This window comes from Ursus arctos, unplaced genomic scaffold (assembly GCF_023065955.2).
Source record: "Ursus arctos isolate Adak ecotype North America unplaced genomic scaffold, UrsArc2.0 scaffold_9, whole genome shotgun sequence".
Lineage (NCBI taxonomy): Eukaryota > Metazoa > Chordata > Mammalia > Carnivora > Ursidae > Ursus > Ursus arctos.
The window spans coordinates 61,635,346-61,654,677 of record NW_026623111.1 but is presented as its reverse complement, the minus strand read 5'-3'; the positions used below and the strand labels follow the sequence as shown (position 1 = coordinate 61,654,677).

Here is a 19,332-nt window from a genome sequence, read left to right as displayed (position 1 = left end):
GTTGACGTCATCTGTAAAAATTCTGTCCCTTTATTTCACTTCCATTCTCTTGGTTGTTTTGCTTTATGAACGTATTCAGAGAGAATGAGGTATGAATAAAACCGATCAATTTTTTGCCTTCTCTCAGTAATCCTAGGGGATGATTTGATGATAAAGTTGCTCAAAACTGTGATGAGAATACAGTGGAAAATTGTTTATACATTCTATTTACCATGCTGCTTTTAATTTGGCTAAACACCACACATGTCAGAAAATAAAGATGCTTGCTATCACCTTTATTAGTTAACACTTTAAAACAGCTAGTCGTTGTGTTATACCAAGGAAAGGAAGTTACATAAAGTTATTAGAAACAGCAGATAAATAAGGTCATTTTAAAATCTAAAGACAATTGTTACAGAACCTATAGATTATCCCAAATTTTAGGGGGATCTTGGATTGTTTATATCAACCGTATTTTGGAATAAAATAGCTATCATCCCCACTGAAAAGCTTCGGTTTATCGTTTTTCTCCTTGTACTGAAATCTAGATGAAATCCAGATGAATTATTTCACATAGAAAGCAAACTCTAATTTCTAGATATTCAGGGAATAGCTGTTCAGTCTTACTAACGGAAAGCCTCACCAGTGGAAATGATTTTCATATGATAAAAATTTTACCAATTCTATCAAATTTAACAAATTTGTAGCTTAGTTGTTTTTAAATAATTTTTATTTTGTTATATTAGTTGCCATACAGTACATCCCCAGTTTTTGATGCAATGTTCCATGATTCATTAGTTGCGTATAACACCCAGCGCACCATGCAATACGTGCCCTCCTTACTACCCATCACCGGTCTATCCCAATCCCCCACCCCCTCCCCTCTGAAGCCCTCAGTTTGTTTCTTAGTTTTTAAACAATGTTTTAAAAAAGCAAGATCGGTAGTTAGATACATTTGGTACCTTGTTTCTGACACTGATGGTCTAGGTATGTGGCCACTTTTTGGATTTGTCTGAAAAGCCAAAATATCCCGTGGTAGAGATAAAGAAAGACCTAAAGAGGAAGGAGGAAGAAATGGGAAGGACTACTGCAACGATGAGGGATTTGTAATGTATGCAAATGGAAGGATAGAGACCGCTAAAGACACCAATGGCTAGAATTTATACTTATTATTTGCCAACCATGGCACTTAAGTGCTTCTCCACAAAAGTACAGGTTTCAGCTTTCAAAACAAATTTATAAGGCAGCTGTTATTTTTAATTCCCAATGATGCGAATAACTGAGGCTTAGAGACTTGAAACCACTTTCCCAAGATCAAGGAGTTTAGCTGCAAAGGTAGAGTCAGCACACAAACTTATGTGAATTAGAAACTTGGACTTTGGGGGTACCTGGGTGGCACAGCGGTTGAGCATCTGCCTTCGGCTCAGGGCGTGATCCCGGCGTTATGGGATCGAGCCCCACATCAGGCTCCTCTGCTATGAGCCTGCTTCTTCTTCTCCCACTCCCCCTACTTGTGTTCCCTCTCTCGCTGGCTGTCTCTATCTCTGTCGAATAAATAAATAAAATCTTTAAAAAAAAAAAAAGAAAGAAACTTGGACTTTGTTTTGTTTTGTTTCTTTCTTTCCTTTCTTACTTACTGAAAGTGACATATGTACCTAATTTAAACATTCAAATAGTTTAATGAGACATAAAACTATAAAAAAATTAAAAAGCAATCAGCCACTCTATTTTTGAAATCCCACACACCAGATGCAATACACTTAATCTTTTACCTGTGTCCTTTGCTCATTTACCCCAACATGTCTAAACATCAAAGGTTATACTGTGAATTTTTGTAAATCAAATTTACTGAGCTCTAATAGATCACAAGATGAGTTTAGATAAATGTGTTCATCCATGTAATCACTCTAATCAAGAGATAGACATTTTCATCATGCTAGAAAGTTCCCTAGGTGTTCCTTTTCAGTCAATCCTTCCACCCACCCTGACCCAAGGCACTGATATAATTTTTATCAACATAAATTTACATAAATTAGTTTTATTTCACTAGAACATCATGTATAGTATATTCTTTATGTGTCTGGCTGCTTTTGGCTCAGCAAATAATCTTGAATGCATCCATGTTTTTACATGTATCAGCACTTAGCCGTACTCCATTGTATAGATGGGCCACAATTTTTAAAATTAATTTTATTTTGATGGATATTCAAGTTATTTCTAATGTTTGGCCACTGAGACTAAATTTACCATGAATATTTGTGCACAGGTCTTTGTGTGAACATACGTCTTTATTTCTTTGTAGTAGAAAGAGGTTGCTGTATGTTTAACTTGATAAGAAACCACTAAAACATTTCCCCAAATTGTACCATTCACATTTTCACTAATGTTGTATGAGACTTCCAGTTCCACTTTCCCACTGACATTTATTTATTTTATTTTATTTTTTATTATGTTATATTATTCACCATACAGTACATCATTAGTTTTTTTTTTTTTTAAAGATTTTATTTATTTATTCGACAGAGATAGAGACAGCCAGCGAGAGAGGGAACACAAGCAGGGGGAGTGGGAGAGGAAGAAGCAGGCTCATAGCGGAAGAGCCTGATGTGGGGCTTGATCCCATAACGCCGGGATCACGCCCTGAGCCGAAGGCAGACACTTAACCGCTGTGCCACCCAGGCGCCCCTCATTAGTTTTTTTTTTTATTCAACTATAAGTCATCCTTATTTATTCTAGGTTACACACCATTTGAGTTGTTTTTACATATGATGCTTAAATTAAACCTCACAAAAAAATCCTGTAAGGTGCATAATAATGACTGAGTTGTACAAATGAAGTCACAACTTTTAGAGGTTAAGTGACTTTCTCAAGTTTACACAGTTGGTTAATAATCAAGGGAGGATTTACAAATGATTGGAATTCCAAGTCTGACCCCTAATGATAATTTTAAAAGGACTTTTATGTTTTTTGTTTTGTTTTGTTTTTTTCCTATTTTATGTTTTATTAATTAATTATTTTATTTATTTATTTTATAATAATTTTTTATTATGTTATGTTAGTTACCATACAGTATATCCTTAGTTTTTGATGTAATGTTCCATGATTCATTGTTTGCATATAACACCCAGTGCACCATGCAGTATGTGCCCTCCTTAATACCCATCGCCGGCCTAGCCCAATCGCCTACCACCCTCCCCTCTGAAGCCCTCAGTTTGTTTCCCAGAATCCATAGTCTCTCATGGTTCATTCCCCCTTCTGCTTACCCCCCTTCATTCTTCCCTTCATTCTCCTACCGATCTCCCTGCTATTCCTTATGTTCCACAAATGACTGAAACCATATGATAGTTGTCTTTCTCTGCTTGACTTATTTCACTTAGCACAATCTCCTCCAGACCTATCCATGTTGCTGCAAATGTTGGGTAATCATTATTTTTGATAGCTGAGTAATATTCCATCATATATATGGACCACATCTTCTTTATCCATTCGTCTGTTGAAGGGCATCTCGGCTCCGTCCACAGTTTAGCTATTGTGGACAATGCTGCTATGAACATTGGGGTGCATATGGCCCTTCTCTTCACTATGCCTGTATCTTTGGGGTAAATACCCAGTAGTGCAATTGCTGGGTCAGAGGATAGCTCTATTTTTAACTTTTTGAGGGACCTCCACACTGTTTTCCAAAATGGCTGTACCAACTTGCATTTCCACAACAGTGTAAGAGGGTTCCCCTTTCTCCACATCCTTTCCAACATTTGCTGTTTCTTGCCTTGCCAATTTTTGCCATTCTAACCAGTGTAAGGTGGTATCTCAATGTGTTTCTGATTTGAATTTCCCTGATGGCTAATGATTTTGAACATTTTTTCACGTGTCTGTTAGCCATTTGTACATCTTCATTGGAAAAGTGTCTGTTCATATCTTCTGCCGGTTTTTTGATTTGATTATTTGTTTCTCGTGTATTGAGTTTGAGAAGTTCTTTATAGATCTTGGATACCAGCCTTTTATCTGTAGTTTCATTTGCAAATATCTTCTCCCATTCTGTGGGTTACCTCTTTATTTTGATGACTGTTTCCTTTGCTGTGCAGAAACTTTTTATCCTGATGAAGTCCCCAAAGTTCATTTTCTCTTTTGTTTCCCTTGCCTTTGGAGATGTGTCATGAAGGAAGTTGCTGTGGCCGATATTGAAGAGGTTACAACCTGTGTTCTCCTCTATGATTTTGATGGATTCCTGTCTCACATCGAGGTCTTTCATCCATTTGGAGTTTATCTTTGTGTATGGTGTGAGAGAGTGGTCAAGTTCCATTCTTTTGCATGTAGCTGCATTGACATTTATTTTTGTCAGTATTTTTATTTTAGCTATTCTCTTGGATCTGTAGTTATAGCTCATTACGGTTTGACATCTTTCTGAAGGGTAATGATTTTGAGCATCCATTCATTAGTTTATTGGACATTCATATATTTTCTTTTGGAAAATATCTCTTGAAGTCCTTGCCCATATTCCACTGGCATTTTTTTCCTCTTATTTTTGAGTTGTAGGAATCATGAATGTAGTTTTTGTATGTATTTTTCAGACATATTTACTGCAAATATTTTCTCCTAAAGTGTTATTTGCTTCATTATTTTCTTAATTACATCTTTTGAAAAGCAGAAGTTATTAATTTTGTTGAAGTCCAATTTATCAATTTTAATCATATCATGAGTGCTTTTTATTTTCTAAGAAATCTTTGCCTACCTGAAGGGTATAAAGTTTCTCTACTCTGCTTTCATTTAGAAGTTTTATGGATTTAGATTTTCATTTGGAACCATGATTCAGGGGCACCAGGGTGGCTCAGTCAGTTAAGCAGCTCAGATCATGATGTCAGGGTTGGGGGTTCCAGCCGTATGTCAGACTCCACTCAGCATGGAGTCAGCTTGAGACTCTGTCCCTCTGCCTCATCTCCCACTCCCACACACACATTCTCTTTCTCTTTCTGAAATAAATGAATAAAATCTTGAAAAAAGAGCTGTGATTCATTTCAAGTTAATTTTTGTGTGTAGGTCAAGAATTGTTCTTTTGAACTGATATTCAAAAGATCAAGTACCATTTGTTTGAAAAGCTACCTTTTCCATGAAATTACTTTGGCACCTTTGTTAAAAATCAATTGATATATATAGTCATATATGTAGTCATATATATATAGTCATATATATATATAGTCATATATATAGTCATATCTATCTATCTATCTATCTATCTATCTATCTATCTATCTTTCTGGAACTCTTTTTTGATCCATTAATCGATTTTTAAAACTTTTATGTCTACAGCACACATAGTTATTATAGCTTTATAATAAGTCTTAAATCATGTAGGGTAGGCCCTACAGTCCTTTTTAGCTTCTTCAAAGTTATTTTAGTTATTCTATTCTATTTTATTCTATATTCTTATTCCATTATTTTTTAATTTCCATTTTAGATATTATGTATTGACCACTTAATTCTCAAGATGAGAGGTTATTTTTTTCTTTCCTCCTTGTAATTTTGTCAAAATTTTTGGTTAAGTCAGTGTTCAAGTTATTGCTTGGTTATTATGGAGATATAATATTACTTATAGATGATTCATATGATATATAATTACTTACATTCTCTTTCTCGTAAAGAAGGTTTTTTTGTAAAATTTGTTTTTCCTGGCGTTGGTATTTACCTTATTACTGCCATTTGTTGAACCTTAGGTACAGCGATCTCCAGTTCCTCCCTAACTCTATACCAGAAATTCAAATCTCTTTGAAAAATGTTCAAATGTATTGTTAGCGCTCCATCAACTTCCTGTTCTAATAATAATGTTTTCTCTCTAAGCTTGATATACAGTTGTCATCCCGGGATTTAGTGCCATAACTCTGGGAATCCTCTTCATTATATCCTGTATTAGATTAAGATTTTCAGTTTCCTGCATCCTGTATCTTCTTTTTACTTAGTATGGAACACACCCTCCAGTGGCTAAGAAAATATGCATAGCAGCTTAATTTTTTGAGAAATTTTGTGCTTGAATAATGTCTTTATTTTTCTTCGACTGACATTGTAAGTGGATGTAAAATTGTAGGTTAGAATCATTTTTTCCCTCAGAATTTTTAACTATGGCTTTATTTTCTTTCAGCTTCCCATGTTTCTGTTGGGAAGTTTAATGTACTTTTGAGTCCAGATCCTTTTATGAGTGAGTGTGTGTGTGTTTGTGAGTGTGCATGCAAGGAGGCATCTGTGCCATTATCCAAACAGAATGTTGTGTGTGCATATACACACATACGTTTGAATGCTTCTAAGATATTTTTGTTCTCGTTCATCTAAAATTTCATGATAACATTCCTTAGTGCGTGTCTATTTTATGTACTGTGCTAGGTACTTTTGGCACACTTTCAATTTAGACACTTATGCTCTTCAGTTTGGGGATATTTTATGGAGTTTTAAATATAAATATCTGGTTTTGTTTTCCCCGTTTTTTTCTTTTTTCTTTCAGAAAGTCTATTATTCAGATGTTGGATTTCTAGGCCAGTTTTTCTACTTCTCTAATAGCTCCTATATTTTATATTGTAGGATTTTATTTTAATTTCTGGATATTTGCTCAAACTTATCATCCTGTGCTTTTTCTTGTCTTGATTTTTTTATTGTGGAAAAAAAGAACAACATAAAATTTATCATCATAACCATTTTTAAGTGTATAGTACAGTAGTGTTAACTAAGGCACATTGCAGTGCAACGTATGTACAGAGTGTTTCATCTTGCAGTACTGAAACTCTATACGTCTTGAACAATAGCTCTCTTTGTCCTCCTCCAAGGCCCCAGCAGCCACCGTTATACTTTCTATTTCTAAGAGTTTAACTCCTTTAGATACCTGGTACAAGAGGAATCATGCAGTACTTGTCTTTTTTGTACCTGGCTTATTTCATTTAGCATAATGTCCTCAAGGTTCATCCGTGTTGTAGTATATGATAGGATTCCCTTCTTTTTTAGGGCTGAATAATATCCCACTATATGTATATGCCACATTTTCTTTTTCCATTCATCTATCAATGGACATTTGCATTGCTTTCACCTCTTAATTATTTTGAATAATGTTACAGTGGACATGGGTGTGCAAATATCTGTTTGAAATTTGGTTTCTAGTTCTTTTGGATACCTATACAGAACTGTGATTGGTGGATCATATGGTAATTCTATTTTTAATTTCTGAGTAATTTTCATATTATTTTCCATATTAGCTATAATATTTCACATTCCCATCAACAGTGCATAAGAGTTCCAGTTCCTTCACACCCTCACTCACACTTGTGTTTGTATTGTTTCGCTGATAGTGGGCATCCTAACATGTGTGAGGTGATAGCTCATTTTGGTTTAAATTGGCATTTCCCTGACGATTAGTGATGTTGAGCATCTTTCCTTATGCTTGTTGGTCATTTGTGTACCTTTTTGGGACAAATGTCTATTCAGGTCCTTTGCCCATTTTTAAATTATTTGTTTTTGTTGGTCTTGAGTTGTAGGAGTCCTTTATATATGCTGAATATACTTTTTTACTATTAAAGTGTAGTTGACACACAATGTTATATTAGTTTCGGGTGTACAACATAGTAATTTGACAATTCTATATACTACTCAGGGCTCATCACAATAAGCATAGTCACCATCTGTTATTATACAAAGTTATTACAATATTATTGACTATTTCCTATGCTATACTTCTCATCTCCATAACTCTTTTATTTTGTAACTAGAAGTTTGCTTCTTAATCCCCTTTACTTATTTTGCCCATCCCTCTACCCATCTCCCCTCTGGCAACTACCAGTCTGTTCTCTCAATTTAAGACTGTTTGCTTGTTTTTTTGGGGAGTTTTTTGTTTGTTTTGTTTCTCAAATTTGACATATAAGTGAAATCGTATGGTATTTGTCCTTTTCTCTGACTTAATTCACTTACCATAATCTCTGGGTACATGTTGTCACAAATGGCAAGATTTTATTCTTTTATATGGCAAAGTAATTTCCCATTATATATCCACTATACACATGAAGTGTGTATATATATATACATATATATATGTATATATATACACATACATATATATATGTGTATATATATAAAATCTTTTTCCATTAATCTATCATATATATATATCATATCATATCATGTATATCTATCTATCTATATGCTAAATCTATCAATCTATACGCTAAATCTTCTTTTTCCATTCATCTATCAATGAACACTTAGGTTGCTTCCATATCTTAGCTATTATAAATAATGCTGCAATAAACATAAGGGTGCATGTATTCTGGATATTAATCTCTTACCAGATATATGGTTTGAAAATATTTTCTCTCATTCCATAAGTCGTTTTTTAATTCTGTTGATTGTTTCCTTTCCTGTGCAGAAGTTTTTAAATTTGTTGCGATCTATTTGTCTATGTTTACTTTTGTTGACTGTGCTTTTGATATCATATCCAAGATAATGCCAAATCCGCTGTCATGAAATTTTGCTCTATGTTTTGTTCTAGGGGTTTCATAGTTTCAGATATTACATTTAGAGCTTCAGTCCATTTTGAATTAATTTTTGTATATGGTGTGAAGTAAGGGTCCAAATTTATTCTTTTGCATGTAGGTATCCAATTTTCTCAATACCATTTGTTGAAGAAACTACGCTTTACACATGGTATAGCCTTGACATCCTCATCAAAGATCATTTGGCCATATAGACAAGGGTTTATTTCAGGACCCTCTTTCTGTTCCACTGGTTTATTTGTCAGTCGTCATGTCACTACCATCTTGTTTTGATTGCTATTACTTCATAACATGTTTTGAAAGCATGACATGTGAGGGCTCTATGTTTGCTTTTCTTTCTCTAGATTATTTTGGCAATTTGGGTTTCTTTGAGACATTGGGCTATAGGGGTGGGGGAGTCTCATTTTTCATATGTGAACTTTCACATAATTCTATATTTTCACTATAGCCTCTCTACCCTCTGTTGAGCTGGGTGGTACTCTGTCCAGGGTCCCTTTGGTTCAGCAGAAAGTAAATCCCCAGTCTTCTGCTGTGATGGCTATGAGGATGGGAATGGGTGATAGTTGCTTTGCTATTTGGTGGAGGATAGGGTCTGGGGTCTCCAGTGATATTCCTTATTGCCTTGAAGTAAAGATTCAGCAATGCTTATTGGTTGACTGATTTTGTCTTTGAGCATTAGTGGACTGATCGCTGGACTAAGGAGCAGAAAATTTAGACAAAAGCAGGACAAAAAAAGTTCAAGCAAGAAAAAATTGATACTGATGAAAATGAAAGTGATTGAAATTGTTAGACTCCTGAAATTTTTAATTGCAACCCATTAGTCATTGTGAATGTATGTTTTCTTCACAAAGTCTTTTTTAAAAAACATTACGGAATTTATATCTATAATATTTAAAACTCTGCTGTCATAAGCAGAAGTATTATAATCCTAAACGGATAATTACTGAAGTGAACGTGCTTAGTTTTGCATGTAGAATTTTAAATATCTCTGCCAATAGGATTAGAAATTTAAGAAATTCTTTAGGAGAACAATTTCATTTCCCTGAATAGCTCATCATTTTTCTTCTGGGGATTTTCATGTAGGCTATTTAGGTGAATATTAAAAGTGTGAATGGAAATATTTTGTACCCATGATGCTACAGATTGGCATCTTCAAAAGTCAAGAGATATTGCCAAGTCTTTCACTAATCAAGTTTTATAATTTACAACCTGTGCAAACTGTGGGCTGAGAACCATAGCAGTTGTGCTGAGCATTTCTGGGAAGTTACCATCATCCCAGCACCAATTATTAAAACCTCTTACACACATTAAAGCTATAAAGATTAAAAATATAGCACACTTGTCATTAAATATGGATGACTTCATCTAATATGCATTATATACAAAAACAATGTCCTGTCACTTGAGCTTTATCACTACCCTATGGAAAATCCACAACCCCAGAGTCCCACATCAAAGCTCATTTTGGCAAAGCCAAGGAACAACTTCGTCATGCAAAATAAACACAGATGTTCCACACTCAGGCAACTGGCTAAGAGGAGATGGTGCATAGGGGGATGCATAGCTCTGGAAAAGATAATGCCTCCTTACATACCCTACAGCAGTATCTTCTGTGGAGGCTGCAGACATTTCTTAAAAGGACGGATTTATCTGTTTTAAAAAATTATCTTTCCTGACTATAGTTGTGAACACATTGAACTAGTTCTGTGTGTGTGTGTGTGTGTGTGTGTGTGTGTGTGTGCAGAATATATGTGCACTGTCTGCAAATGTTGCTTTGGATGTTTTTGAGCTAGAGAAGAACTCAATCTCACACGCATCTTAGGCAGTGCCTCTCTTGTCAGTGATTTATTGATTTCTGTCTGTAAGGTATAATATTAATAACCATATTAATTATAAGAAGGTCTGAGGAAGGAAAAGTTACTAGCCTCTCCCATTAACTGATAGTTAATGCTGGGCTGTTCCAAATGACCAGACAGCTGTAATTGACTTCCCTTTGTTCCTTTCATTCTCAGCTAATTGCAAGAGAATATCTCTGCTAAACAAACATTCCTGGGACTCAAATGTATTTCTCCCAGAAATAAAAATAGAGCCGCGAAAGATAAAGAACACATGTTTGGGATTTCTGATATTTGGCCTAGAATTGCCCTGACAATTAGTTATGGCCCATTGAAAATATCAAACTCGAAATAGTTTCCCTTTCCCCCCCATACTGGCATGTGATTGGAAAGGGTAGAATAGGTAGGATTGCAAAAAGAAGGTTAAGATTTGGGGTTATTGTGATTTTTGGAACTATACATTTTTGTGAACACACCTGCTTGAAATAGTTTTAATCTGAAATATACCTAAATCCTATGGAGGGTGAGAAGAGCGTTAGAAGGCCAACAAAATATCCCTATGTTCTGCCAGCAATATTGTCTTGGTTATAATGGGAAATCAATCCTAGCAGTTATATTCTAATTAGTACAAAAAGTATGTAAAAAGCATTTTAGGGAATAAGTAACCCCTTGAGAAGGCCAGGAGTCTTGTTCATTTATCTTCCATGCTTTAGGTGTGGCAGGCAGAAAACTTTAGACTGTGTCCCGTTTGTCTTTCATTTGCTACAAGTATTTGTGTGCCCTATGCTCTCTTTATTGCAATGTCCTTTACACTGTACTAATAATGCACGCACCAATATTTTGAATAGAGACTCCCAATATGTATTTATTTATTGCTTTATGACTTATTAGACTAATATAGACATTGTAAAGCATACTCAAGGATAAAAATTAAAAACAGATAAGGCAAGAATAAAGTTTTAAAGACAATTTAAATTTTTCTTATTCTTAATTTGAAAGCCCTCTGGCACTAGCATTTTATTTTAGATTAAAGGGACTCTAGGACTGACAGCCATGTGATCAGTGTGACTAAATACACCTTACAAATCTGGCTTAACCCTTATAATACAGCAAATTAAGGATCTGGTTCTAAGCGTAGTTTTTTTTTACATTGGGTTATAACTGCCATAGTTGAAACGATACTTTATAGAAATATAATGAGCCAAACAGGAGGACGTTTTGGGCTGTGATTAATAAATTATGATACTCACTTAAAAATTTTCAACCCCCCCAATTAAGCAAAATTATTTTCCTTCAAATTTGACTAATATTTTTCCTTCTTCCCTGATGCCAGTTTTCCTTGCAAACTAATAAGAAATTGTTACATTAATTTTAACAAATTTCTTCCATACACCGGAAGTTTTATTTTCAAGATTTTAGCATGCACAGGTTTAAAAATCTTACAAACGGGTGCCTGGGTAGCTCAGTAAATTAAGTGTCTGCCATCAGCTTAGGTCATGATCCCACAGTCCTGGGATCGAGTCCCGCATCATGCTCCCTACTCAGTCGGGAGCCTGCTTCTCCCTCACCCCCCTTCCCCTGCTTGTGCTCTCTCTCTCTGTCAAATAAATAAATAAAATCTTTAAAAAATAAAATAAAATAAAAATCTTGGGGCGCCTGGGTGGCACAGCGGTTAAGCGTCTGCCTTCGGCTCAGGGCGTGATCCCGGCGTTACGGGATCGAGCCCCACATCAGGCTCCTCCGCTGTGAGCCTGCTTCTTCCTCTGCCACTCCCCCTGCTTGTGTTCCCTCTCTCGCTGGCTATCTCTATCCTGTCGAATAAATAAATAAAATCTTTAAAAAAAAAAAATCTTACATAGATTTATTTATTTTGGAGAGCTAAAAATACTGCTTAATAATGAAAAAGTTTCCAAATATAAGTTTTAAAGATGCCCTCTCCGTCGTCCAAGCTACTTTCTCATTTATTATTAAAGTGTTACCTTTACCTTGGGGGGACATACGAATATTTTTCCTGAAATATCTGGTAGGAGGCATACTCCTGTCAGCCACTTGCCATCATAAAGAAGTTTAGGAAATTTGGAATACTTTACTTTTCATAAAAGAATGATGAGTAACTTATTTTAATTCCAACAACTTATCAGAATTTTACCATGAGATAATTAGTGAATCTCTGTGGGCTAAAAAGATTCATGATTCCCTGTTTTATTACAAGATAATATATATTCTATTTTAAATGTCTTATCCTAATACAATAACTGCATTATGAAATACTATAGTAGATTTTTCTATTTCTTATTTCAACTTCTTTTCTGCACTAGCTTTCTAAAAATGATACACTGAATAAATTTCACAAATGGTGCAATTAATTAATATAATCTCAGAATTCCTCTTTAAATTCCATTTGGGCCACTGCTCAGAGTTTGGACTTCCAAAGTTAAGCTTATATCAAATATTGTGCTTGGAAATATATTATTTTTATTTAAAAATGTCATTACTGCTACAGCACATCTCCTCGGCCACAGTTTTTCTTAAGTGACTCATAAAAATAGTTATCCATGTATTTCAGTATTGAAGTAGGATCTGGAAAACACTATAAGCTGAGACAACACCCATGGGCAGGTGATTGTTGGGAAAGGTACTAAATGAAACCCCCTTTCCTTTTACTTATAACTTCCAGCTCTTTTGTCTCTCTGGCTCTGGGACCTGGGGTCTGGGAGTGGTTCCTGAAGGCTCTGCTGAGGTCCTGTCAGGCAGAATAAGGACCAGTGATGAGCTTCTTCCCTCTTTCCTGCTATGCTCATCCATGGTCCCTTTCCAGGGGCCACTGCAGGGGCTGACAGCTTGTCAACTTCTACGACACAAGTTTATTGAGGTAGAGACCTTCTGTGATATCATGACTTTTAGCGTACTTTAGAAATTAGAAGTAAACCCCATGAATCCAATAAAGAAAAATAACAAACTTCCTAAGTGGGTCAGTAGTCAGAGAGAGGAAAAATAGTCCAAATAATCAGTGTCGGGTCCAGCGAAACAGAACAGTTTGGGGACACAGAGAAATATATGAGGTTTTTTTGTTTGTTTGTTTTGTTTTGTTTTTTTAATGAAAAATAGAGCAAGAGAAGTCAAAGAGAATTGAGTGCAGCACACACACATACACACACACACACACCCCTACACACGCGCATAATTTCCTGAGGATTAAAAAAATATCTTAAACTAAAAATTCAGTACATGATATGAAGGAGAAAATGCTCACTGTTGATATTTGTATTAATCATACTGTTATCTACAAAGAAATCAGCAATGTATTTTAAAAATAGAAATTATACAGGCCACCCCTTGGTCATAATTTGATAAATCTAGAAATTAAATTTAAACAGGGGTGCCTGTCTGACTCAGTTGGAAGAGAATGTGACTCATGATCTCACAGTTGTGAGTTCTAGCCCCACACTGGGTATAGAGATTACTAAAAAAAAATAATAATAAACTTATAGATATATCATTTTAAAAAAGAAATGAAAAATTAAACCGTGAAACAAGTCTTGCCTTCATAGAAATTAAGAAATATATTTAAATCAAAGAGTAAATAAAAAGAAAATGTAAATCCAGATATAAAGAAAAAACAATATGAGAACATATGGTAATGGAAAAATTATGCTCATAGAAATATTTATACCTTTGCTATTAACGTTGCATGGCCAAAAGAAAGAAGGAGAAAAATAACTACAAAATGTGTTAAAAGAAGAGGTGTCTGGGTGGTTCAGTTGATTAAGCTTCTGACTCTTGATCTCTTGATCTCAGCTCAGGTCTTGATCTCAGTGTCGTGAGTTCATGCCCTGTGTTGGGCTCTACAGTGGGCGTGGAGCCTACTTAAAAAAAAAAAAGTGTGTTAAAAGAAACTAAAAGGTAGAATTATTAAAGATAAAGGCTGAATTATTTAAAATCACGAAATAAGAGAAGGAATAAATAAGTCTAAAACATGGTACTTTGAAAAAGATTATGAAAGAACTACAGGGTAAAAACAAGAGACAAATCTATGAATGAGAGAGGATACACAATCACAGATACTGAAAAGATTTTTTAAAGCTTAATTATTTCTTTATGATTTTGGGTCAGATCTTATTAATTATTATGTGCCACATAACGTGGCTGATAAAGAGATCACATCAGGAGTAAATTTGCCCATACTTGAATTCTAAAATTCTTTTCTTATTCTCTTCCAAGTCTACTCCAACCAAGTTTTTGCCCCACCACATCATTGAAACTCCTTTTGTCAACATTACCAGTAATACCCTGGTGTTGCAATATCTAATATTCAATTCTTTTTTACCTCTTGGCAAGATTTAATCCAATGAATTATATCTCTTTCCTTGAAACACTTTCTTCTCATCAGTTCCAAGACCCCACCCTTTCCCAGTCTTCCTGCTAATTCAGTGGCCATTCCTTCTCAGCTTTCTTTGATAAGTTCTGTATTATTTCCCTAACCTCTTTTTGTTAAAATGTCCTTGGTCCATTTGTCTTCACAACTTCATTTGGTCTCATGGCTCTAAACACTATCCAATCTCCCATCCCCAACCTACCTAGTCACTTATACATATGTGCGTACAAAACACACAATCTACTCTTACTCCACTTGTTGCCTTCTCCATTTCTATCCTTGCAGTTGTTTGGATGAAAATTGTTGGCATTGCTCTCAACTCATGCCTTTCTCTAGCATCCCGTGTTCAATTTGACAGGAAATCCTGTTGTTTTACTTTCACATTATACTCAGAAACATTTATTTCCACTGCTGGAAGATACAACAAGAGAAGTTACCAGATGTGAACAACAGAAAGAAAATAGACTGGAAAAAAAATCAACAGGAACTCAGGACCTGTAGGTCTAACATTCATGTCATGGAAGTCTTTTTTTTTTTTTTTTTAAGAGATGGTGAGGGGAGGGGCGCCTGGGTGGCACAGCGGTTAAGCGTCTGCCTTCGGCTCAGGGCGTGATCCCGGCGTTATGGGATCGAGCCCCACATCAGGCTCCTCTGCTATGAGCCTGCTTCTTCCTCTCCCACTCCCCCTGCTTGTGTTCCCTCTCTCGCTTGCTGTCTCTATCTCTGTCAAATAAATAAATAAAATCTTTAAAAAAAAAAAAAAAGAGATGGTGAGGGGAAAAGAGGGAAAGGGAAAGAGAGAATCTTAAGCAGACCCCATGCCCAGCATGGAGACTGACTCAGGGCTTGATCTCATGATCCTGGAGGTCATGACCTGAGCCAAAACCAAGAGTGGGAAACTTGACCAACTGAGCCACCGAGGTACCCCAAGGTCATGAGAGTCTTGGAAGGAAAGGAAAATGAGAACAGAATGGGAAAAGGATATGAAGAGGTAATGGCTGAAAATTTCCCAAATTGCCAAGACATATACATCTACAGATTCAAGAGGTTGAGTGAAACACAAACAGGAAAAACCCAAAGAAATACACACAGAGAAACACCATAATTAAAATTCTGAAAATTAAACAGAAAGAAAAAAAATCTTGAAGTGAGAGGGAAATGTCATTACTATTAAGATAAAAACAATTAGAATGACAGGATTTTTCATCAAAAACCATGCAGTTCAGAAGTAAGTAGACACGCAAATACCATATGGTCCAACAGTTGCACTCCTGGGCATTTACCTCAGAGAAATGAAGGCTTATGTTTACATAAAAATCTGTTAACAAATGTTGATAGTATCTTTATTTGTAATAGACAAATAATAGAAACAACTCAGATGTTATTCAATGGATAAATGGTGAAACAAACTGTGGTACATCCATGCCCTGGAATACTACTTAGCAATAAAAAGAAATAAATTATTGATACATGCAACGACATGGAGGAATCTTCCAGAGAATTGTGCTGAATAAAAAAAGCCAATCACAAAAGGTTATAGACTATGTGATTCCATTTATATGATATTCTTGAGATGATAAAAGTATAGAAATAGACAAGAGATTAGTGGTTGTCTGGGGTAAAGGAACAGATGCTGCGGGAAGAAGGGGTTGTGACTATACAAAGGCCACAACGTAAAATAAGGGATTCTTGTAGTGATGGAGACGTTCTGAATCCTGACTGTATCAATGTCAATACCCTGGTTGTGATATAATATTACAGTGTTGTAAGATGTTATCACTGGGGGAAACCATTCTTTCTTACAACTGATATGAAATACAATTATCTCAAAATAAAAAAGTTTATTAGAAAAAAAACAAATTCAGAAAACAAGCAGAATAAACAAACTAACTGAAGTGTTCTTCCTAAAGTTTATGATTTTTTTTATTACAGTGCATAAAAACATATAGTCACCTAGTAAAAGAGCAGTCAGAACTCACAAATCTCTTAAACTCCTTATGAAAGGGGTCTATTCTTTCATTAGACATGTGTTTGTGAATTTAGTTATTTTCATTGTTATTTAGAAGATTTGATTGATAGGGATTACCAAATAAATGTGTGTAAAGTTTATAATTCAGATTTTGTAATAGATGGCTGCATAATAGACTTTGAGGACTAAACTGCCATTTTACAGATTAACTCATTTCTATTTTCCCACCTTGATTTTCCTTTTCAGGAATATATTGATTTTTCTTTTCAGGAATATTCTGGCTATTATTGGCTTATTGTTCATTTAGTTTGTCAAATTTTATGAAAAATTCTTTGAGCACTTTTTGGAATTACAGTGAATCTGTACCTTAATTTGGGGAACATCGATATCTTTCGTGACTTTGAGTTTACCTAACATGAATTTTGGATATCTCTCCATTTACTATATTGTCTTACAATGTCATCCACAAAAATTTTATAATTTTCTGCCTACAAGTCTCATGTATTTTTGTTAGTCCCTTGAGTACCTTAAATGTTTATTCTTATTATAAGTGCTTTCCTTCTCACTACATTTCTATTTGTTGCTGGTGTATATGCCAGTTACTAAACTCCTCTCAGGTCTAAAAATTTGTCTAAAAAGTTGTGTTTAGATACTTTGGATTTTCAATGACTTCTAAAAATCAATTTCATCTGAAAATAAAATGTGAATTCTTTCCAATCCTTGTATCTTCAAGGATTTTTCTTTATTTTTCTTGTCTTACTGTATTAGATAAAACCTCAGGAGAATATTGAATACAACATGTAACAGTGGCCATCCTTAACCATTTCTTGTTTTGAAAGAAATGATCGATGATACTTACTCTAGATATTTCGTGTATGTGGACACCGCCATGTAGGATATAACTTCGGAGATTAAATTGTGATAGTATTATTACTTAAGATCAGAAACATAGGGAAATGAGCACATGTAAGTAAGGAATTGAGAGCCGAAGTTCAACCAGTAAATGGTGACGTGCAGTTTCAAAGTTGAACTCTTCTTCCTTACTCGGTACTCGAATATATTCATCCTTTAAATCTCTTTGGATAGCATTCTTTGATTCTGTCAGGTAATATTAGGTACATCTCCCTGTATGTGTCCATTGAATTTTGTACACATCAGCGTTGCAGCAATTATGGCCCTGTGCTGAAGTACCGTGTTTACATATTTAGCAGCCCAAACTGTATCAGCTAGTTACACTTTTGTACTTTTCAACCCCACAACCAATTTCTCAGTTGAAACGCCCTGTTAATTTGTTAATTTATCTATGAAGTAGACTTTGAGTGCATTTGATTTTATCTCCATTTTTACTTCTTTGCTGTCTAAGCCACCCTTACTGCTCACCTAGGTTGGTGTCAGCCTCCTGCCTGTTGCCCTTGATGCACTCTTGTCCCATCACGGTCTGTGCTCCATACAGCAGCTTTATGGATCCATTAAAAGCACAAATGAAATCATGTCACTCCTTAGCCAATGGCTTCCCCTGTACTCGGAATAAAATTCAAACTCCTTATCTCGGTTTAAAAAGTCCTATGTTATTTGGACTCTTTTTACTGCATCCCAGAATTGGTGGCCTTCTTTTAGTCATTTGAGCAAACCCAGCTTGAACCATCACCATTTCAGAAAGGCCTTCCCTAGTGGAAGAAATAACACAAATTAATATATAAATAAAAATAAATAAGTAGATACAAAAATAGATAATAACATAGTAGAAGAAATAACAAAAAACAAAAACAAAAAACCAAGTCCCAAGAATAGGGCAACTACATAAAATTGGAAATTTCTCCAGAGAATATACAATTAAAGCATAAGCCAAAAAAAAGTACTTTGATAATGGTTATTAAATTTTGATTCAATAGGTCTGAAGGGTGGTCTGGATTCTTTGAAATTTTAATTTAGTTGAATTAATCTTAATATTGGTGATTCTGATGCAGACTTTCCATAGACAATGCTTTGAAAAAAACATCACTTTAAGAGTTCAAAGGAGTTCAAAGGAGAAAGCCCACCTGAAATGAAGTGAGTAGGAAATGCTTCATGATAGAAAAATGTTATACCCTGGGCTTTAGAGAATTGTTTGATTTGTCATGGATGGGTATGAAGACAAAGGAAAACCATTCAAAATAGAAAGCATAAAAGTGAAGACTTTCACAATATAATGGCTTATAGATCAATAAAAAAATTTAAGACTATTCAAACAGTTTCTTAAACTTGAAGTTTTCAGGTTTCAGAAATACTCACATATTATCAGTTTTCCTCAAGCTAGTGTGTAAAATGTCCTTTTGCATCCCAGAACATATGACAATCATGTTACCAGCTCCTATAAGAGCATGTCAGTCCAGTGCCCTGAATTCACATCCATCAGGTTAGAGAACAACTAAGGATTTAAAAATTGTGTTACTTTCTCTGTATTGAGGTCATCAAAGTGCCCTAAGTCCCAGCACAGGTGGCCACTCTCTGTGTGAAATGCCCAAGCCTGTCAAACAAGCAGGTATGTCATGGATCTGTGGTGATCACTGACAAACGGAGCTCCTCCCTCACTGTATCTGCCTGAGACCTGACATAAGTCAAAGACTTCATAAGAGGCAGAAAATACAAGGCAGCCTAATTAACAAAGTCTTTACC

At 35.2% G+C, this 19,332-nt stretch overlaps 1 long non-coding RNA gene across 1 annotated transcript in view; it reads left to right on the top strand.

Moving 5' to 3' along the window:
- The window catches only part of LOC125280956 (uncharacterized), a 114,597-nt gene that overhangs the window by 94,988 nt on the left and 277 nt on the right, over positions 1-19,332 (top strand). The gene's annotated exons all lie outside the window — the stretch shown is intronic.